The following is a 23715-nucleotide window of genomic DNA, read 5'->3' as shown; positions in this document are numbered from 1 at the left end:
GGGCGGGCCCGGGTTCCCCCCAAGCCTCGCTACTCCTAATCAGACATAGGAGGAGGTGATCCAGACTGTGGGTTTCATCCAAGGGGAAGACCACTGAGGGGAGGAAATCTGCCAATAAGCGCAGGACCTACTAGAGGAGAGGAGGAACTTTGCCACAGTATATACAGATCATATTATATGAGTTATGTATCTATACTGGAAATTATGTTTTTAAGGTCTATGAGTTGAAGCAGGTCACCAGGAGGTGACAAACATGTTTCTTGCAGACAGGAGAGAGCATACATTTCTCACTGTCTGACTATACGTGAATTGAGTATTGTATGCCTATTTACACACTGAGCTAGCTCCTAGTCAACATTAGCAAAGTCTACAAGAAAGAAGCCTACAGGAAAGAACAGGTGAGGGGAAGGGGAGAATCCTGTCTACGTGTAAAGACTGGATTGTTGGAATATAACAAGGAGTGTACCCAGTATCCTTCTACGAGATAAGCTGGTATGTCTTACAAACAGAGGGTAACAACCAACCAGGCCGTAAAATTCTCAGCGAAAGATTTTGAAGTGAGCTAAACTTTACAGCAGGGGTTCTCAAACTGGTGGTTGGGCACTCTCAAGGGGTCATGAGGCTATTACATGGGGGATTGCGAGCTGTCAGCCTCCACCCCAAACCCTGCTTTGCCTCCAGCATTTATAATGATGTTATACATTAAAAACATGTTTTATATATTTAAGGGGGCGTGTCACACTCAGAGGCTTGCTTTGTGAAAGGAGTCACCAGTAAAAAAGTGAGAATCACTGCTCAACAGGACCTGAACACATTTTGTTAGATAAGTCTAGGTTCTGAAATGCATATATATGATTTTATTTTGTAGTAACCATTTATTTCCATTAATTGTACATACTTTTTCTCAAATAGGTATTCTTTGTTGTATACACATGGATATGTTTATAGTGAGAACAAGTACAAGTGCTATGTGTCAAAAAGAGCAGTGTTCTTGGGGTGAAACTGGTAATCTGGTGCGTTCTGTGTCTTCATGAAGAGTGGAGCTATGAATTCTGTGAATTTCCAGGGGAACTGGCCACTCCACGGGGGCGCTTGGAGGATTTTGGAGGAGGGATGGGAGTGCAGTGTGCATATTGCTTACCTGAAAAGGCACTGTGGAGCCAGGATAGTCTGAGAGGGGAGAAGTCAGGGAGCTGACCTAGGTAGACAGGCCAGGTTTCCTCATGCTAAAGGCAGGTGGTAGCAAGGTGTCTTGCAACCCAGAAGTGAAGAAAGATAGAGCCTGTGTGACTATTCAAACACGTTTATTTTGATGGGTTCCAATCCTGTGATGAAACAGGCACATGGCAGAAGTATATATTTTTAAAGCAGAATTAAAAAACAAGAAAACAACATTGGTCCTGCTAGTAAAGGCAGGGGGCTGGACTCGATGACCCTTCAGGGTCCCTTCCAGTTTGTCGAAGAAAAACTCAGTTCTCGCTTTTTGTTTGGGTGCAGCAAAATCAAATACTTTATTATTTCTCCAGTAATTACAATGGAGGGAGAGAGTGCCATAGGACACAGGGTCGCCCCAGTCCTGGACAGGTCTCTCAACTGGTAAACAATTACATCAAGCCTTTATACCTTTTGTTACAGACAATTTCTAGCAATCATGGAGACAGTAAAAAGCAACAAATACATTTTGTTTATACATAGCAGAAAGGCTTATCTTATTGTCTCACTCCTAAGAAAAGCAAGCCTGCATTTTGGTTAGTGATTGCAAGGTCGTAATAACTTTGTACACAGTTCCTGTCCTGTCGCCTCGCACTATCTTTGCTCCTACAAGTCTCACGTCATTAGGGTTACAGTATGGCCTGACTCTTGCTAACTGACTGACACGCATTAAAATCCACTTCAAATCCTTATTGAAGCTTTCCCTGCTTCCACACTCCCCCCTTTTGTACTTCTAGTACAACAAACAATTTCAAATCTCAATTCGCATTAAACCATGGATTTCAGATTCTACAGCAGACATGTCAACCTTCATGGGACGTAATGACAATGCATGATTAGCATGAACATGAAAGGTATTAGTACTATCATTATGTTTTTTCCTTTACAAAAACAACAACAACAACATAATCCTAAACTAACTAACACTACAAACAATAACATTCCCATAGGAATAAAATAATGGGGTTGTTGTACAGTTTTGGTCACAAAGCACAATACATCATACTTACTACATAAAGTAGACATTCTATAAGCTGTATGAAAGGCATTCTGTTCAGCATGATATACTGAAGCATATGAATTTGCCCATTGCAATTCAGAGATTCTTCAAACCTCTGGTAACAATGAAAGCAAATTTTAAAACCGATCAGGCACTACTCTGGTCCAATTAAAATATACCCGAAATCTAAAAGCTACTTGCAACATTCTATCTGCATTCTATCTGCAGGCCAGTAAATGATATAATTACCTGCAGCAGTGGTAAGATCAATATGTATATCTTGTAAAGTGGTATTAACGTACACACAGCTATCATTAGCTTGAAAAAGTGGGTGTCCTGTCAGGGTAGTTCCTTGACCTCTACCCTCCCAGCAAATATTGTCATAAACAGTGACAACTTCCCCTGGCTTCAGTTTCTGTACACACTGAAGCTGTGGTGGTTCTAACGGCCAAAATGTCCATAGATTTCCTAACCCCATCCAAATATCAGCTGTAATCCCAGGAGCACTAACTAAAAATCGATTAGGAGAATCAGGCGGTCTCACTTCCCAGATATCTCGGTGAATCACCCAATCCCACATGCATCCTCCCCATGGACCCGGCAGGATTCGGTATGTGGGAGCCCACACCCACCCTAACCGGTCCATATGCTTGGAAGGAGCACTGTGAATGTCCACACTTCCATCCAGAAAGTGTCCAAGTATGTCTTCATGACCACAGATCAGATGGTACTCCTGACGCGTCTGTAAGGGCAGTGGGCCAAGTCTAGTCTAGATCCCACTGCAATGCCTTCCCAGCCTCAGTGATATTCAATACCATCTCTGTCAGTAACTTCTGGGTCATAGAACTAAGGGCTGAAATGACATGTAACTTACCAACTCCAGCCTGTACTGAAGATAGCTGAGCTTCAAAAATAAGGCTAGTGGCCTTTTCTAGTTGGCCCAATTTCTTATCATGTTCTTGGCCTTTAAGAATAGTCCAAATGGCTACTACACTATTGGCCCCAGCCCACAGGGATCTGGTCAATTCCCTTTTTGTCCAGAGGAAATAACCCAGGCCTTTTTGTTGTGCTAATCTAATGGCAGCCCCTTGTGAGCAATCTGGGTATGTAGAAGTGATTTGAAAACTGGATAAGGGCAATGTCAGTTAAAATCCAATTAGGGAGGGCAATACATACTGAAGGATTTATCCAGAACACAGGGCGCAGCCTGTAGAATAAACCCCAAAATCCAATTAAGACTACAGTCCCAAGCATGGGCCCCACAAATTTCTTCCTGCCAGTATGTAATTCTTAGTTTCTTCACCAGGGTCAGTTCTCAATGTCCTTTTCAGTCAGGAATTCCTGGACTTTGGCAATGTCAGTGGAGTGAGTGTTTCTTCTTCTTTCCTGAAGCAGTTGTGGTTCAGCATCCTACAGGGGAGAGTACCAGGACATCATCCCGTAATGATTTGCTTTTTCTACAAAAGTTCAAAGGCACAGTAGTTTGTCAGTGGACAAGGGAGAGGTTGCCAGCACGTCACCTTGTCCTTTTTCCTGCTGTCCAGAAGCACAGTGGAACTAGAAGAAAGAATAGGGTAATCATCGCCCTAGGGTAATCATCAGTAGGAAAATTCTCCTGATGTGGAGGAGTCTTTTTGCAGTGAGAATCCTGGGTCCAAGCAGTCAGTCTGTGGCACTTCACAACGGTGTTGGTAGTCAGCAGGACTTGGAAAGGGCCTTTCCAGCGTGGAGCCAAGGCAGTCTTTCGTTGATGGATCTTTATGTAGACCCAGGCTCCTGGTTCCAACGAGTGGCAAGGTTGCACAGGATCCTTTGGTAGTGCTTCCATCACCTGTGTATAAAAAAGACTTAACATAATGCTTAAGTATTGTCAGGCACTAATGAAATGTGTTATCTGTCAAATGAATGTCCATCTGAACCAGGGCCGCCCAGAGGGGGGGGCAAGAGGGGCAATTTGCCCCAGGCCCCGAGCCCCACAGGGGCCCCCACCAGAGTTTTTCGGGGCCCCCGGAGCGGGGTCCCTCACTCGCTCCGGGGGGCCCGGCAAACTCTTGCGCAGCCGGGCGCAGGAGCTGCTTCTGCTCCCGGTCTTCACCGGCGGGGGGTCCTTCCGCTCCGGGGCGGAAGGACCCCCTGCTGGCGAATTACCGCCGAAGACGGAGCGGGACCCGGCGTCGAAGCGCAGCCCGGTCTTCGGCGGTAATTTGGCGGCGGGGGGCCCTTCCGTTCCAGGACCCGCCGCCGGTGCCCGAAGACCAGCGGGGCCCCGCCGAATTACCGCCAAGACCGGGCTGCGCTTTGGCGCCGGGTCCCGCTTCGTCGGTAATTCGGCGGCGGGGGGGGCCCCCGCGGGTCTTCGGGGCACTTCGGCGGCGGGTCCCGGAACGGAAGGGCCCCCCGCTGCCGAAGACCCCGGGCCCCCGGAATCCTCTGGGCGGCCCTGATCTGAACTGGGGTTAGTGGGGGTGCAGTTGGTAGTCAGCATTGGGTATCCCGTCAAAATTTCATGAGGGCTGAGTCCAGTCGTTGGATTGGGAATGGCTCTCATACTCATCAGTGCCAAAAGAAGGGCATCTGGCCACCTTAAGTTCGTTTCAGCACAAATCTGGGCCAGTTTATTCTTTAAAATCCCGTTCTGGCGTTCCACTGTCCCAACTGTGGGTGGTGAGGGCAGTGAGTTGCACATAACTCCTTTACAATCTGTCCAGTAAAATGAATTCCACGATCACTGTTGATACCCACAGGGATGGCAAAACGTGGCACAAAATCTTTAAGCAAAATTTCACAACAGTCCTGACATCTGCTTTCCTGCAGGGAAAAGCTTCAACCCAATTGGTAAATACATCAACTAAAACTAATACATATCCATAACCACAACATGTAGACATCGAAATGAAATCAATCTGAATATTTACAAAAGGTCCCCAAGGAGGAGGGTGGGCTGCCCGCTGCACACCAATTTCGTGTAACTGCAGCAACCATCCCCCCCTTGCCTTGGTAGTCAGCCAAGTCTTAGCCGTGAGCGGTGTCCTTGACCTTTTTTAACCTACAAAGGAAACTTTTACTCTGTACTTGTACACCTTCTTTTATACCATGAACACACAAACATTACTGTTATACAGTACATTAGTCATATTATTCAATGTATGCCACATATACCCTTTCACTAAAATAACCTTATTACAGAACTTTGGAACAACAAGCCAGGACAAGCACACCCACTTTGAGAAGTTCACTTAATATAACCTCTAGTCCAATAGCTTTCCACCATCCCCAGCCCTCTGGCTAAAAGTCTGAGGTAGCCAGAAGGATCCCTTGTACAATATGGGGAGTGGGTTAACTTTTCATGTCCTTGCTTCCAAAGACTGTCAGTATGCAAATTTTAACAACAATTCTCAATTAAAAGATTTGGCCAATGTAGTTTCTTTCTCTTACTTAAGAAAATGTATTAGACTTTAGTATATCACATTTTCTGATGTAACCAAACACTTTGTATTCTAAGTTGAACAAAACAAGTATCTGCATTTCAATCCAACACTTCCGCTTGAGTTCAAATCAGACCATCTCATGAAAATATTAAACACAACAATTCTGGCCACAAGACAAACACCACAAGACAGAACATAGAACACACAACATAATTTTGACTGTGCCAGTAAATCATGGTACGTTGAATGCTGTGCAGCTGGCATTAGTTTTCTTTGATTATCTGAAAGACAAAAACAGAGGTCCACCCCTTCCGGGCAGTTAAATACTTAAAATATACAAATACTCTTGTTCATTCTAGGCAAAACAGAGGAATTACCCCATATTTTCTCGTATGTGTTTCTTAGACAGCCTTGGTTCAGCGGCCTCTACCTTATCAGTTAGTTAATTTGCATTAACACAGATGCTTTCTGGCTTGCTTTTATTTCTTTTAACTCCTGCTTTTAAACACTGAAAGAAAACATCACCACTTATAGTGCCTTTAGAGCCTAATAAAAGTTTCATTACATAGCACTGTATACATTGTTCAACTGATTTAACAAAATTGTTCATAGCCAAATGATTGCAATCTAATAATTTCTTTGCCTGAATTTATTTACAAACATTTCAAAGACACCAAAAACTGTTCTCTTTAGCATTTTTACAAAGTTCAACTGCTGTTCCCTCCAGCAACCACAGAGTCAATTTTTCACTTTCCCTTAAAAATCACTTGCTTTTCCCTTCCAACAGCCACTTTACCAATGCAAATCACCATTCCAAATATCCTTCTGAGTATTTGAAATCCTCATGCTTATATTCACTTACTCCTTCTTTCCACTACACCCTCAAAAGTTTCCAACCTGTTTTCCAAATCTCTCTGTCTGTTGCCTGCCCGCCTGGGCCCGATCCTTTTTTTTTCTCGCTGAATCGTCCCGTCCATGGACACTAGCTTGTTCCACAACCAGTTCTTAGCTAGGAGGGTGGGCTACTCAACTAGCCCCCACCCTTCTGGTCTTTTCCCTAAAACATTTTTACTCCCAAAACTACTCGAGTCCTCCCTAGTAAGGCTTGCCACCTGGGCAAAAATACATGGCCATTGGGTAAAGGCCATTTACTTAACACACAATCCAAACTCCTTTGGGGGTCTACCCAGAGACCCACCCATTTGTCTGCTGACACTTAAACAGAAAAGAAAATTACACAGAGAGCAGAGAAAATTACAGTTTAAGCCAGATTTTTCCACTTCTAGTACATTGTCCGTTACAGGGGGCGGGACAGAAAGATCTCAATACAACCTCAGAGCTTCATCGCACACATGGCTTCCACTCTGAGGAATTACGAACGAGAAGTTCAGTTCTGCTCACACACCCAACGTCCAAATGAACAGAGCAGAAGAACAACAGTAACCGGTTAAACAAAACAGAACAAAACTAAATAGTGTTTCCTTATTCTATTAGGGCTCACCTATAATCATGCAATCCTTATCATATAACACCAACAATACCAAATAAAGCAAACATAAAATAACAAGGGTAAAACAGATAGATGGTGTAAATTCTGCAGGGCTCCCCCATACATAATTGCTCACCAAACTGTGACAAATTCCTGTTACTAATTTATCCCTCATGTCAGGTGATCAGACTGACAGAGCATATAATCAAATTTTAAAGCTTCATTAAAAATAATAAAACAACAATGGAGAGTGTTGGGAATGCTCCCACCTCACACAGGAAAAATATGAATGCCCCAAGCCTTAAGCCACTTTAATACTCACACATGTCTCACTGGAAAGTTAAGCTTTGCAAATATAATTCCAATTCTGTAACTTGTACTGCCTTTGGTTTGCCTGTGTCTCTATTTTTCCATAAGCAGCTGGGGCTGAAAGCAGTTTTTCTTTGCACTTAGCATAGTCCGCACTGATTCTTGACCTTGAACACAAAACAACTTCTCCTTTATCTCTGGGCGAAATTAACTTGTTCCTAGACAAATTGCTCACACTGTGTCAGAGGCTTTTCTTGGTGATTAAAAGCTCCTCTGAGATATATGATCTTATCTAGATTGAAGGTACCTTCTAATGGGCATTGTTTAAATGATTTTTTTCACGCGTGTACAGATTCCAATCATTTAAATACCTGCAGGTTTTAGGACCATAATGTACGTACATGTAATATGCTGGGGTACCCTTAGGGGGTGAGGTGGAATGTTTAGACTGTCCCTCCCCCATGTTCCAATCACACAAACTGAGGGGGTGCCCTGTCCGCGCTAGCGGATCAGAATCTAAGGATCTCTCCCTACAGGGCACTCACACAGGAGAGACTCACAAGGAAGACTACGACTCTCCTTTCAGCAAAGAGCGTCGGCTAGTCTCTGGGAGACGGCGCCGCGTACTCTAATTGCATCCAGTGAGACAAACAGATTGTCAGTAGCCCACACAGAAGGGAAAGGGGAGGGAAGATGGGTTCACACACTCCTAGACCCAGGCAGCTTCCTCGCCGGACTATGCCAGGCTGAGTCAGCCCACCGTGGGTCGGATCTCCTAAAGATCCACTAGTTATCGGGCTTGCATTAGAGCAGTCCTGATCATTAGCTTCCGCTTCACAGGGTACTCTGGCCGTCTTACGATAGCGATCACTCACACTGGTGTACACACACACACACACCAAGGCCTCTTTTCTTCCTTTTTGTTAACCCTTTTTTAACCTTTTTATCTTTTTAATTTTTTTTTTTTTTTTTACCACGATGCATCTTTACCTGGTCCGGACCAATACCATGAGGCGGTATGACAACCCCTCTTGAGGCGGTAAAACCCCCTCAGCACCGGTGCATTCTAATGCATTTACCTATGCATTACCTTATGCATTACCTTATGCATTTCCTTGGCCAACTCAGCAGTTCCCAGTACTGCTATAAACTAACCTTATTGGGGCCTCTCCCCAATACCACGTTGCATCTGATCCTGCTGCACAGTCAATAAGTTCAGATGGCGTGAGCCCAACAGAGACAGATGTCCTCACGGACAGTCCTCCTCCGATACCCCAATAGAGATTTCAAAAGGTCTCATACCTCTCATGTGGCGCCATGGGGTTCGAAGGGGAATGATCCGTAGTAGGCAATCTGTGGGTCCGTGGGCGTTGCCATCCCGGACGAGCCCCAAATTGTCGAAGAAAAACTCAGTTCTCGCTTTTGTTTGGGTGCAGCAAAATCAAATACTTTATTATTTCTCCAGTAATTACAATGGAGGGAGAGAGTGCCATAGGACACAGGGTCGCCCCAGTCCTGGACAGGTCTCTCAACTGGTAAACAATTACATCAAGCCTTTATACCTTTGTTACAGACAATTTCTAGCAATCATGGAGACAGTAAAAAGCAACAAATACATTTTGTTTATACATAGCAGAAAGGCTTATCTTATTGTCTCACTCCTAAGAAAAGCAAGCCTGCATTTTGGTTAGTGATTGCAAGGTCGTAATAACTTTGTACACAGTTCCTGTCCTGTCGCCTCGCACTATCTTTGCTCCTACAAGTCTCACGTCATTAGGGTTACAGTATGGCCTGACTCTTGCTAACTGACTGACACGCATTAAAATCCGCTTCAAATCCTTATTGAAGCTTTCCCTGCTTCCACAAGTTCTAGGAGATAGGTATATCTCCATTATTTAATAAAAAATAAAAATAAAAAAATCAACAGAGCCAGACGTGTACCCAGAAGCCTCCTACTGCAAGACAAACCCAAGAAAGAAACCAACAGGACTCCACTGGCCATCACATACAGTCCCCAGCTAAAACCCCTCCAATGAATCATCAGGGATCTACAACTCATCCTGGACAAAGATCCCTCACTTTCACAGGCCTTGGGTGGCAGGCCAGTCCTCGCCCACAGACAACCTGCCAACCTGAAGCATATTCTCACCAGTAACTGCATACTACACCATAGTAACTCTAACTCAGGAACCAATCCATGCAACAAACATTGATGCCAACTCTGCCCACATATCTACACCAGCGACACCATCACAGGACCTAACCAGATCAGCCACACCATCACTGGTTCATTCACCTGCACGTCCACCAATGTAATATACGCCATCATATGCCAGCAATGCCCCTCTGCTATGTACATTGGCCAAACTGGACAGTCCCTACAGAAAAGGATAAATGGACACAAATCAGATATTAGGAATGGCAATATACAAAAACCTGTAGGAGAACACTTCAATCTCCCTGGACACCCAATAGCGGATCTTAAGGTAGCCAGCCTGCAGCAAAAAACTTCAGGACCAGACTTCAAAGAGAAACTGCTGAGCTTCAGTTCATCTGCAAATTTGACACCATCGGCTCAGGATTAAACAGACTGTGAATGGCTTGCCAACTACAAAAGCAGTTTCTCCTCCCTTGGTTTTCACACCTCAACTCCTAGAAGAGGGCCTCATCCTCCCTGATTGAACTAACCTCGTTATCTCTAGCCCGATTCTTGCTTGTGCATATATATCTATATATCTATCTATACCTGCCCCTGGAAATTTCCACTACATGCATCCGACAAAGTGGGTATTCACCCATGAAAGCTCATGCTCCAATACGTCTGTTAGTCTCTAAGGTGCCACAGGATGCTTTGCCTTATTTTAGTGAAGTCCGTTTGTATGGAAGTTTGGTTATCTATGAGAGTCTCCAGGTTGGAGAGCTCTTTTTTGATGTTTTCCTGTTTGCTGTATAGGATGCTGATAAGGTGCTTCTATGTTACCTAGAAACAGTATTCAGTGATTCATAACCATTTTTTAAACATGTCCCTGATTGATCTACTTCTAATCCTCCCACACGGGTAATAGGAAGAGTGAGTCAGTCTATTTGGCATTGACTTGGTCTCTGCTCTTTTGTCCCCTCTCATTTTCTCAAGTGAATCAATGTATTTGTGAATACTGGACTGGAACCCACCCAGGAATTTCTCAAAATGCTGCCACATATTGCTTGAATCTATAAAGAGGAAATTAGTCAGATGACTGATGCACCTTAAGGGCAAAATATTAGATTGAGTCTTTGGCATTGAGCACCATATAAATTTACACAACAATTCCCATCAATACTAATGCAATTATCAGCGGAAAGGAGGGCTTATCTAGTGATGGTGGTGATTGTGCTGTTATTTTAAGAAGCAGATAAGAGGATGGTCTTCTGTATTTCATGCAATCACTTTTGCTGCATGTGTGTGTACGCACAGATAGAATATTGTCTTTGTGTTATAAAGAAACAATTCATGACACCATATCATGTACGCTTTATCTGTAAGGTTGGGATGGACACATTACTCATATCTGGCAAAACACTCAATGGAAATGGGGATCCTGGGGAAATAATAAGGAGTCCAGTGGCACCTTAAAGACTAACAGATTTATTTGGGTATAAGCTTTCGTGGGTAAAAAAAATCTCACTTCTTCAGATGCCTGGAGTGAAAGTTACAGATGCAGGCATTATATAATGACACATGAAGAGAAGGGGAGTTACCTCACAAGTGTAGAACCAGTGTTGACAGGGCCAATTGAATCAGGGTGGATGTAGTGCACTCCCAATAATAGATGAGGAGGTGTCAATTCCAGGAGAAGCAAAGCTGCTTCTGTAATGAGCCAGCCACTCCCAGTCCCTATTCAAGCCCAGATTAATGGTGATAAATTTGCAAATGAATTTTAGTTCTGCTGTTTCTCTTTGAAATGATAGTACAGGGGTAGGCAACCTATGGCACAGGTGCCAAAGGCGGCACACAAGCTGATTTTCAGTGGCACTCACGCTGCCTGGGTCCTGGCCACCAGTCCGGGGGGCTCTGCATTTTAATTTAATTTTTAAATGAAGCTTCTTAAACATTTTAAAAGCCTTATTTACTTTACATACAACAATAGTTTAGTTATATATTATAGACTTATAGAAAGAGACCTTCTAAAAACATTAAATGTATTACTGGCACGCGGAACCTTAAATCAGAGTGAATAAATGAAGATTCGGCACAGCACTTCTGAAAGGTTGCCGACCCTTGTGATAGTGTGATGTAATTAAAGACTATGGTCCAGGTCCTCTGCCTCACCAATTGAGTTGGGAGCTAGTTACAACTCCCTGACTCTCACAATGGATCCATACTGCTATGAGCATCAGCAGAGTTTATAGCAACTTGGTGATCACGAACTTTTCCTATCGGGCTATAGACCTCAAAGTACCATACGCCTACTTAGCATGGCTGGAGCATTAAGTGTTCCAGGTATGCCTTATCCATACCTGGCTGGCCAGATCCAGCTATTTCCCAGCCATTTTGTACTAATGAGGCAGTACAAGGAGGGCAGAATGCAAACAAGAATCTGGCCCTGTATTGCAATATATATATATAAACAAGAGGGTGAGGTTTCATGTACAGTCCTAACTAAGGCATTTACTGATTTTTTTTTCAGTGCATAACTTTGCAACCTTAGTGTTTGCTAAAACAGATTTTTTTTGTTTAGAATTTACATTTAATACAAACATTTTAAATATTCAGAGCTTTTTTCCAAAAAAGTATTTAACTGAGACTGTAAAACCATTAGTGACTCTATACACACATTCACAGAGACTTCTTGCTGCTTGTATACACATTTTAATGGAATACAATTATGCCATGTCTACAAGACTATAAAATTTACATCACAATTTAGATTTTTCAGCATAATATTCCACAGCTTTATTCTAATAGATTTAAATGGCAAAAAGCTTTATTAACTCAGAGTTAAGGTTGCCCAGTGATAGCTTGTGGCCTTACAGAGAGTGTTAAGTTCAGCAAAACTCACACAACTGAACACCAGGAAATTCCAGAATTTAAGTAACCACCCCCTCAAGCATACTACTGCCTTTTTTGAGCAATGCCCTATACACCCCTCACTTTTCTATACCCCCCGCAGACACATTCACACTCTGCCTTTTCACTGTAAATGGACGAGTGCTGTCCGCACTTGCCCTGGGATCAAATACTGAGCCTACTCCCCCAGCAGAATACCACACTTGTAAAATGTAACAACTTCATACCTTTTTACAATCCCTTCATACTTGCACACAGGATACCATCCAAACCTATAATTACTTTCCCTTACCCATAATTAAATCCATAGGCTGCTGTCATATCCCACCTCACTACAGACAATACCAATGGCAAGACGACCCCAGTGCCCTGCTACTGGCACAACCTATGCAATTCTGTATTGAAATAATGAAGAGAGAAATCTCAAAGTGCACACACCTCATTCCTTTGATAACACACATGGGGTCGTGACTTAGATCCAGGTCTCCCCATATCACATTCACAACTCTGTGACGCTCCTCAAACTAATCCCAAATCTCACAGCACAATCTCAGCTCTCCCAAACTGCTTCATCTTACTCCTCCAACATTAATACAGCTACTCCTAACACAGTGAATGCAGCAGAAATGCACAAAAATAATTCGCAGTGGCTATTGCCCGCTCCAACGGGGCAGAGTTAAGGTGCATGGGCATTTACTTTCATTCAGTATTTCCTGTTTTTCAGAAGTTTGAGTTTTGCTGAAGTCGGCATTCTTGGATGTTACTTAGTTGTGACAGTCTGCATCACTATGTTCACCCTAGACTATGATAAATTTGGTACAAAGTATGCCTTGTGAGGTATCATGTGAAAACTCAAACTGCAGAACATTATTGTCCTGGCAAAATGTGTGTGACAACATTGTATGTAAAGTTATGAAAGTCTACTGTATAAGACAGGTTCTAAGTTTAGAAAAGCAGGCACAAACAAAAGGCAGACAAAACGCAAACTGATGCCTCAGCAAAGGTGTCAACAAAATCAAATGGACTATCACCTGGTTAAGCAGCCCTTCTTTGGTGGGGGAAAAAGGGTTTGAGCAAGAAATTTACATGGTGGCAAAGAAACAGCTGGAAGTTTCTGACTCACAGACTTGCTGTAGGGTGATCAGATGTCCCGATTTTATAGGGACAGTCTCGATATTTGGGGCTTTTTTAATATGGGCTCCTATTACCCTCCAGCCCCGTCCTGATTTTTCACATTTGCTATCTGGTCACCTTAACTTGCTGTCACCTGAACCACAGCTGGAGATGATTCTCAAAGAAGAGAAATGCTATAAGAAAGGGGAGCAAACTCCTCAGATTACCTCTTTCCCCGTCTCTACTCATGGCATCAACAACACTTGAAAGACAAAGGAAGCAGCATAGAACTGGAGGAATGGATCCTGGCTAAAAGGAATCCAGACAGACTGCTGTAAGCATGTGGTGAGAGAAACCTTTTTGCTTTAAATTTACTTAGCTTGTTAAGTTAGGTATTCGTTTGCCTTTTTGCCTTTTATTTCTTTGTAACCAGTTCTGACTTTTATGCCTCATTACTTGTAATAACTTTAAGTGTAATTAATATACTTGTTTTATCTAAACCAGTGTGTGTTTGGGAAACTTCTTTTGAGATAGAAAATAATATGCACAAATCCTTCTGTTAATAAAATGATGGATTTTGTATGAACTTGTATTATCCACAAGGAAAGTGCTGGGCAATACAAGATGCACATTTCTGGAGACAAGTCTGGGGTTGGGAATTCGCTGGTGTGACTCTGCAATATAATTCAGGAGTGGCTGGCTAGAGCACTCAGATGGGAGTAATTTACACGCTAGATGCTGTGTGAGAGCAGGCCAGGAGTGGTTGCTCTCACAGCAAAGCAGTGTAAAATACAACTCAGGTTGGAGAATTGCGAGGAGACAACTGTTCAGCAGTCCAGATTGTACTCTGGGAAATGTCACAGGAGTCACGGTTGATATAATGAATACCTTAAAGGCTCTGTTTAAAGGTGCTTATCAAAACCCAACTCGTCCCAGATTACTTTTGGGGGCTATAATTTTTCATGCCTGGTTTTAGCCCCTAAATGAAAATTTGAGGTGTGTTTAATTTTAATTAAAGCTTGTTTCTTACCATTTTTATAGTTATCTGAGCTTAGAACAAACTAGGGAGAAAAATATTTTGAAAGCATATAACAAAGCTGATTTCCATACTAGTTGTGATCTAACTAACATACTAAAGTTTTGTAACCTAGCATCTGACTGAAACATTGAGTTAGCATCTCAAAATTCCATACTTTCTTTCATTGTGGCCAGATGAGTAAAGAACACACACCATCTTTCCACCAGATGTCATATTAACGAAAGTGGCTTCAGTTCCGACCAATCCCTTTCTCCCCACACATAGAATTTTACATTTTTTAAGAGTGCTGTACGAACAAATACTAGCTAATTAATCCATAAAGGATCCTTGTTGGATTAAGCATGCATTATCATCTCCATTTGACAGAGGAGAAAGTGAGCCATGTTACGTGATTCCATCACTGACTCGCTATATGGACATGGGCAAAAAGAGTTCTAATTTGAGAGATCTTGGTTCCCAGTCCCACGCTCAATCCACTATATCAGATTGCCTTACTTTTTAATTCTTGGCTCTGCTAGAGACAAAGAAGAAAACTTCACACATTTAGAAAGCGCTGCATAAAATATTTGGCTTGGGAATCTTCTGGCAGACTTGAAACAAGAGGAACAACTGCAAAAATAATTAAATATTTTGTCAACTAACACTCAGATTTATAATTTTTTTTAAAGAACAAAATAGTTAAAATCAAAGTCACGCTTTTTCCATTGCTGTCAAACATTTTAAGTACTTGTCTACCAAAACCTCACATGCACTAGGAGGGGCAGTATTGCACCCACACACGTATTGGGCTCTTGGCTGCTAATTTCAAGTGGAAGTATTATTTTCATTTTGCAAGCCAAATAAGACACCTGAAAGCCTATAACAGACAGAATTCAGAACTCTTCGAACTGCACACACAAAGGAGAGTTTGCACTTTTGCTAACAGATTCCTAACCAAGGACCCAATCCTGATTCCATTGAAGTCAATGGCAAAACTCCCCCATTGACTGCAGTAGAATCAGCATGAGACACCACTCTTTTTACTTACGTAGGCACGTGTTCCATGGTGGATACCACAGCTGTTGTATGCAGAAGGTTGTGGGGACATGTGGGTTTTTTAATGGACACACACATGGTTCAGATCCTCAGCTGATATAAAATGGGGTGGCTTCAGTGTAGTCAATAAAACAATGCAGATTTACACCAGTTGGGATTCTTGCCCATTCACAGGTCCATTAAAAGACACACATGAAAAAATTTGACAATGGAGTTAAACAGATATCCTCAGCTGATATAAATCTATCCAAGGATGGGTGAGCCACAAGAGATTCAGAAATATGGTTCATATGTGAACTTGAAAGTTCACCTGCTGATCTGAAGCTTCTTGTGACCTGGAAATCAGGCTGTCAAGCATAAAAGTGGAAAGCTTACAAGGTGGCCTCCCTCTCTACTGACAAGTGAAAACCAGGAAGTAATATCTATATTTCCATTATTCCTAGTTCAAGTCCCCATCCAAACTCAAATGTCAGAATTGGCACCTTTCCAAAATTCCACCCTCAAGAAACATCCAGATTCAAATGAGGGATGATGAATAAAAAAGCCAACTGAACCTTCAAGATGGTTCACCCTTCTCTAACATAAGGCACTGAAGGAGTTAAAACTGTGGTCCACTAGGAGTAAGTGCATGGCAATCTGTCTTTTGTGCTGCCAAACACAAAAACATAAAAATAAAATAGATGTATCAACGCACTTCTTTAGAGGTAGAACTTCCTGATTAAGAATAAATGCAGGGCACAGTGTACTTCATACTGAAATATATTCACCATTAGACTTGCATTAATACCGTTAGCCATTAATGAAAGACTTAAATGCAGAGACAGTCAAAGAGCATTGAGAAACAGCAACAGAGGCACAGGCTGAGAGGATAAGGAAAGAATAACAGCTAACTGTTCAGTAAGCATCACACTGAAATTGTCATTTCTGTCTTTAGTCAGGTTGAGGAGAGCAAGAGTTACTACACACCAGTTACCTTTACTAAGTTTAACCCTTAGAAGGCTGCAGTTTTCTAGCCTAATGTTTTAGCAGATCATTACATTGTCCAAAAACTTAGTGGCATAAAACATGCAAGTCTTGACCACAAGGCAATGTAGTCTAGGGGATAGGATAATAGACCGGGTTTCAGATCTGGATTAGATTTCCATCTCTGCCACTCATCTTGTGTGTAACCTTTTTTCATCTGCAAAACAGCAATAACCCTTCACCACCTTTAAGTGCCTCAAGCCCACAAATGACAAATTATTTTCTCCGAGTTTTAATTAATGTTTTATAGTGCTCCAAGTACTATTAAAAACAGAGATGGGTCTGAGCAGCAAAGTTTGGATGCTCATGTGAATCTGAACTGGATTTTTTTTCCAAAGTTTGGTGATGTTTGGGCCAACCTGAGATCAAAGGTACCTTTTTTTTGTTGTTTCATGGTTGATGGCGTCATCTCCATAGGGTTACTTTTTCCCTCTCACGTTTTCCCTTGCCATTGGTTTTGACAGAGGTTTGTATTTGGTCTCTGTGCACACAGTATTTGACATTTTTGCTTGTTTTATGTGCTGCAAGTATTCATTAGTGCAGACCATGGGGTACTTTTAGTATCCAGAGAGTCTTTGCATAAGTATGATATTTGCAGCATTCAGTTTCTATCACAAATTTAAGAGATGGGTCTGAGCTGCCAAGTTTGCCTCTGAACTTCTACAATGTTTGGTGGCATTTGAATCTAGGGCTTTGACTGAGGCCCATCTGTGGTAATGTCTGCTATAATGTTTCATTAATTATATTTTAATATGTATTAGAGCTAAGGATTTAGGAGAAATGGAAATGTTGGACAGTGTATCCTCCAAACATCAGTGTCAGATGTTTTGAGCTGATGTTCATGAAATGCTATTTAATATAGGCCTGATCCTGCACTGTGGAAGTCAAAGTGCACCTATATTCCCTATCTGTGGTCCAGCAAGGGCATCCACTCTAGGCTCCAGGATCCACAGCCATCACCTTTCTTGGGCAGAGATCTGAGTCTCTCCCTTCCTCCTGATCAGGGCGTTTCCAGGCTATCACAATATAGTCAGGGAACTGTGTATCCCCAGCAAAAGACAAACTTGCCTAAGCAAACCCGTTTTGCTTCTCTCCTCAGAGATGGTACACGGTGTAATTACCTCAATTAAAGTACCACACAGCTCTTCCTAAGCAAGCACATTTTTTAAGTAAAAGCATTACAGAGAAAACATATTATAACCAAAAAAGAACTTACTCTTGTGCTAATAATCTCACCAGAGATCACATCCTGACTCCAACAGTGGCAGTGGTTGGTGATTAATCCTTCAAGCCCCAAACAAGTTTTTTTTTTTCTGTGGTCACAAGTCCATCATAACTTCAGCTCAGAATGTGCATCCCCAGTTTTATGGGGGCTCAGTATTCCAAAATCCTACCAACCCTTCCCTAGAGATTAGGGGGGCCCCACTTGGACCAGAAGGAAGCCTATGAGTCAGTTTTAACTCAGGCTATTTAACCAAAAATTGTTTGTCTCTTGGTCCCGGGAGAATCCAGTTTGAACAAGTATATGCGAGCCTCTCTCCGGGTGGTGGCAGCACTATGGAGGGGTTATAACCTGAGTGAATGTGCCTAACCATCCCACCCCTTTTTAATTCCTGCTGCTCCCCCTCCCATAGAATTACATACAATCCCATAATAATACATCCACATTTTCATTTTTTTAAACAATGAACTCCCAAAATGCATAAACTTAGTTCAATAGGATTTGTCCAGGATAGTGTCACAGTAGCACCCTGACTTGAGTAGTGCATCACAAAAAGAGCTTGAAAGCAAGGTTGATTTGTACTCAAACTGTGTTGCCAAACCTCACAACTTAAAAGACTGCTCATTTCAGGTTCAAAGTGAACAAAGCCTAAATAGTTTCTGATGTGCAAACAAAACCACACCCCACATAAGTACAAAAAAATTCCAACTGTTAGCTCTTCTTATTTGTCAGAGATTGGTTTTGTTGTCAGTGATTTCATTGACACAGCTGGTGCTTACGGCGGGATATTTTCCCTGGAGTTAATTTCCTTAGAACTCAAATTGTATAAATTTTCTCAGCGATCATGCTGTGATGATCTTGTCATGTTTATTTTAAGTTTCTCTTTAAAAAGGAATAATTAACTAGGACATTTTGAAAGCTATAGAGAATTTAATTTAGGCTCCAGTGGGTCTCAGATTGCCCTATCAGCACTTTTGCTACTCCAACAGAATGGCCATACCATCTGCGTGATCTTATCTCTGTGTCTAGGGGTCCCTCCCCCCAGATGCTGGGTTCTAGGCAACTCAAGAACAGGGAGCCACCTGAGGAACTAGAGAGGCTTTTGAAGGAAAGAAGGACTTAGTCTTTATTGAGCCCATGCTTAGGGCCCACTCACAATCCTCATGGAGAGTTAGCACTGGGCACCTCATCCCCCAATGGCAAAAAGAGGGAAAGAGGCAGCCAAAACTTATTGAGGGCCGGCCAGCTAAAAAGACAGAAGTAAGGGCTCTAGGGGAATCACAGGAGACAGGGAGAGAATATGTGCGTATGTGCGCACACAGTGGGAGAGGGAAGGAGACATACTTTAAAAAGTGGCCATATATTCTAGAAGAGTCTTTGTTTTCTAACACTGTCCTGGTGTCACCAAAAGAGTAAAGCCAAAAAGTGTTTTGTCCCAGGTTTTTGTAACTCACAGTGCACAATGGTCACCTGGAAGAGCTGCCAGGGCAGATGAGCCAGTGAAATTGATAACAGCCTAGCACTGCACACATGCACAAGGAGAATTCCCAACCATGTCTATCATACACTTCTCTCTACAAAGCCCCCTAGTGAACTCCCCATTTCCTCGCTGTACAAGGACACTGTGCTGCCAAAACCATCCACTGCACGCCTCCCATACATCCCACCAGAACTGTTCCCTGTGCTACCACCCCTAGCCCTCACTACATATATCTCGGCTTCCCATTGCCTAGTATGGCAGGGTTCTCATTCTGGCACTCTCCCCTTACCCTGGAGCCCAGTGCTCAAATTTATTATGCAGATACAGAATATGTCTGCTGCCAGAAGTATTTTAATTCTGAAAATACACTTGAAGTATTTGGTGTTTGAAGCATTGTACAAATATCAAGTGCTACAAAATTGCCTATTTTTGTTTCATAGGGGCCAACTCATACCAGTGGAAAGCAGCTGTTTATTGGAGATATTCTGAACAATATGGCAAACTCCAGTTACCTACAAATCTGTACTACCGATCGTGATGGATATAAAACCCTGGACAAACCTTACTGAATTAAGTTTAGTATCTTTGAAATTCATTGTCTTACAAATGCAAGTGTTTACACACTGTGTACAATTGCATGGAAATTCGTTAGAAGGAAGACAGAATTAAGGCAATATTTGGGAGGTATTAGGAACTTCAAAGGACTTTTTTGGACAAAATGTGTCAAGTGGATTTCCTAGGAAATATTTGGGTGGGGGGGAAGAGATGAATGCAAATGCCCCCTTCCAATCCATCCTTTTGAAATTACACTGTGGGAAGAGAAACTGATTGTCTACTGATTACCTGCTTCTAGAAACTTCAGATTAAAGACCCCTGAACTGTATAAAGGATGGACAAGACTTTTCATGAGGATGCTAATTCTGAGCTAAGGCTGTTATGACCTTGTGGCCACAAAAGAGATGCCTTTGCAGGATGGGGTTAAAGGATTCATTTGCCAGAGCCCAGGTTGGAGACAGTTCAGGTGATCTCTGGTAAGTTTATTAGCATTCGTATAGGTTCTTTTATTGTTTTTAATGTTTTTGCTGTAATGTTTATAAATCAGGAACAAAGTAGGCTCTCATAGGAAGTGTGGGGGGCAACTTTTAACTATTTCAATTACACATTAAGGTGAAAGGCCAAGCAGGTCTGCTTAAGCAGTCTGATTTTACTGGTTAGTTCATAGTATAATCAAGGAGCTGCCCTATGAACCTGTTTAGAAGAATGTAGTGTCAACTGAAAAGGATTAACAAAGAGACCAGTCAGAATACAAAAAATGTCATTGCTCTGCCACTGTTGACTACAAAGAGACAATGCTGTCCGAAACATCCCCTTGAAGGCCACCAATATATAAAACATTGAATTGCACTTGCATAAAACCTGACCATTATGCATGTATTAATAGGGTGCCAATATATTTAGTTTTCAAAATGAATGAATATAGGAGACCCAGAGAGTCATGATTCTCAGCAGCTTTTTTGGTCCAATAGCTGCCCTCAAGCTTGGGAGTTACTTTCAAGAGCTGAAAAGAGCATGAAGTGATAGAGGAATCAGCAATTTGTCATCTACTGCTCCTCCCTGTGTGAGCCCAATATGAAAGTAAAATGAACAGTAACATTTCTAGCAGGATTCACAGCTCAGAAAACATCCAGAATGCCTGGGGGAAAAAAGAGAATAATGGATGTTGATGGGATTGCTTGAGCAATCCCTTTGTCTCAAAAGGGAAAACGGAAACCATTCTTTTCCAGGTTTCACACAGATTTTTGAAAGAGTTTACTTAACCCCCCCCCCAAAAACAAATCCCTAACATGCATTTCCTCCTCTTTTTTTGCTCCAGCTCAACTGTTTAATATTCAAATATACTTAAAGAAAAACTAGTAAAGAACACATTTTCCTTGGTTCTAGTTAATTAGTTTTTACAGCTATTTAGCCTCCTTCATATCATAGAAAGCCAAATTCCAACACCTTAATTCATGTTGAATAACACCTGATTTTGCATGTGACTCCATTGCTTTGAACAAGAAGTTACTTTTCAGCATCGGTAAAAGTATCAGGAATGGGCCCAGGATGTCAATGAGCAGATTGGTATTTCCTTTTATTTACACCCCTGCCCCACAGCACATGTGCATGCGTGCGTACACACACACACACACACACACACTTTTCAGTGCGATCAGAATAGTTCACTGCAATTACTCAATGGTCTTTTAAAAATGTGAGCTGTGGGCCTAATCACAAGTCATGTGATATTGTTTGTTCCCTGAGGGGTGAGTGTAGCTCTTCCTTAAGAGGAAGGTTTGAAGAAGCCACACAGGCTTTGAATCTCTTAGGGAAGTGTCACAGTTTGGGGACAGCTAAGACATATTTAAGGAATTTAAAATAACTTTTCCTTCCAGTGCAGTGAGAGTTACAGCCTTCACACTGGTGTCACAAGCGAAGTGAACCTTAACACAGCAGAGGCCAGCCCACGCTGCCTACTGGTTTCTAATCTGATTGGTGCATGGTATTTAGCCAGTCCCAACATAGGAAGCTGTAACTCTATAAGATTTAAGTGGAGTCAGCAAGATAAATCTGCAGGGCTAAAAATAATGACCTAAACCCCTCAATTCCTATTTCAGTGGTAACTGAAGTATTCAGAATCTCTTACACAAACTGTTCTCTAGACATCCCTGGAATATGGCTTCCTTGGATCATTTATCCCCCCTCCCCCAGCACTGAAGGACCTTTACACCTCCATGACACTAGATGTTAAGTTTCTTGAATCCACTGATGAAGCATCTTAATAGATCTCCTTCTGGGAGAATCAACTGTAGCATGCCAATTTGAGAAACACTAATAAGTTATCAATTGTTGGTCAGCTGTGTGAAAGCTACAAGAACTGAACTGAAAGGGGTGCCAAAAAAGAGGCTATCGATGGGCAATTACATGGGCCCTTGAGTTGAAAGATAACCAAGGTCAAGTATGTGAGTGGGAGGGACTGAGAGACTCCGTTAACGAAGAAGTGGTGCAAACTGCATCTCCCTAATTATTTTCTATTGTCTACTAAAACAATTGCATTAGAGAGCCTAATATAGGGTTCCATAAAGCTGTAGTTTAATCGCAGGGAGTGATTTTAAACAAAGTAAAAAGGAAAAGGTGAGTAGATAGAAACCATTAGGAAAGGCTATATTTCCATGAATCTTGTTGGGGGAAGCCATATCATCCCAACACACTAACTCGCTCACACTAACTCAGGCAGGGAGGGACAGAAAGAGCTGATAGACATTTCCCCTGAAAATATGGGGCCCAACTTTCAACAATCATTCACATGAGTACCCCTGAGGCAAGAAATTTTTTAGGAGCAGGCTCATAGAATGGGGGAGAGGGGAAAATGAAGTCATCTAGTTTTATGAGGTACCTGGCATTATTACAGCAGACACACCTGGGAACTTATTCTCAATTGCTTTGCACCTTAGTCTGCTCAGTGTAAGGTTAGAGGACTACAGTAAAAGAGTGTCTGCATCCTGTCTCCATGATAGCTTCCACCATTGCTACCACAGATGGGTCTGTAGGGGCAGAGAGTTATGTGTACAAAGTTTATTAGTATTGGACACAGAGACAAAGGGAGAAGATAGAAATATAGCTGGTTGCTCTGGAAACTTTATTGTTCTGGCAGAAAAACTGAAACCAACACAAAAGTGAGGCTTTGCAATGGGGAATGTTGAAACACTTAAAGGGATAGGACTTCACATTCCTCATTTTACTTTATAAAAACTTTCCAACTGCACACACGCAATCATTTACATAGGTTATATAGTGTTTCATGTTAGCTAACAAAGTTGTGGGTGGACTCCTGCAGATTCTGAAGTTGCAAGGGATTTTTCTACCCTGGAATAGCAACTCAGTAAACTAAACAATTTATAATTTCAGGTGCACAACTGATTTTCCCTCCCTCTAGTGATGGTGGTGTAGCAGTGTACTGGACAACAGGAACAGTTTGGAGTAAGGAATCAACTGGATCTGGTATCAAGGTTTCTTCCACCAAGTCATTAAAATTAGGAGTTGTAATGGATGGAAGTTCAATCAGAGGAACACAAATTCCTACTGAAATATGCCCTGACTTCAGTACTTCGAGGCTGCAACTAGTCCATATGTTGTTTCCATAAAATACCATTGGATGATTTTACCACCAAAGCCACCCCACAGGTCCCATGCATTTTACAAGTTCTCCAGGTACTAATTTCACTCCATGACTATAGTTGCTAGTCCACACTAAGTCTTCTTCTTGAAGAGGAGGAGGAGG

General features: G+C 42.2%; 1 long non-coding RNA gene across 2 annotated transcripts; it reads left to right on the top strand.

Annotated features, from left to right (window-relative positions):
• The first annotated feature begins 228 nt into the window (after window positions 1–228).
• Window positions 229–23476, top strand: LOC120396650. Of its 2 annotated transcripts, none has more exons than XR_005593277.1 (4): window positions 229–469; window positions 13764–13943; window positions 20251–20428; window positions 23343–23476. It is a non-coding gene; the product is annotated as an uncharacterized LOC120396650 (long non-coding RNA). The 2 variants fall into 2 exon arrangements; XR_005593276.1 differs by having other exon boundaries at window positions 19838–20428.
• The last annotated feature ends 239 nt before the right edge of the window (window positions 23477–23715 follow it).

The sequence above is a fragment of the Mauremys reevesii genome, linkage group 2 (assembly GCF_016161935.1).
Source record: "Mauremys reevesii isolate NIE-2019 linkage group 2, ASM1616193v1, whole genome shotgun sequence".
Classification (NCBI taxonomy): domain Eukaryota; kingdom Metazoa; phylum Chordata; order Testudines; family Geoemydidae; genus Mauremys; species Mauremys reevesii.
The sequence above is the reverse complement of the archived record's forward strand: the minus strand, read 5'-3'. Positions and strand labels throughout refer to the sequence as shown.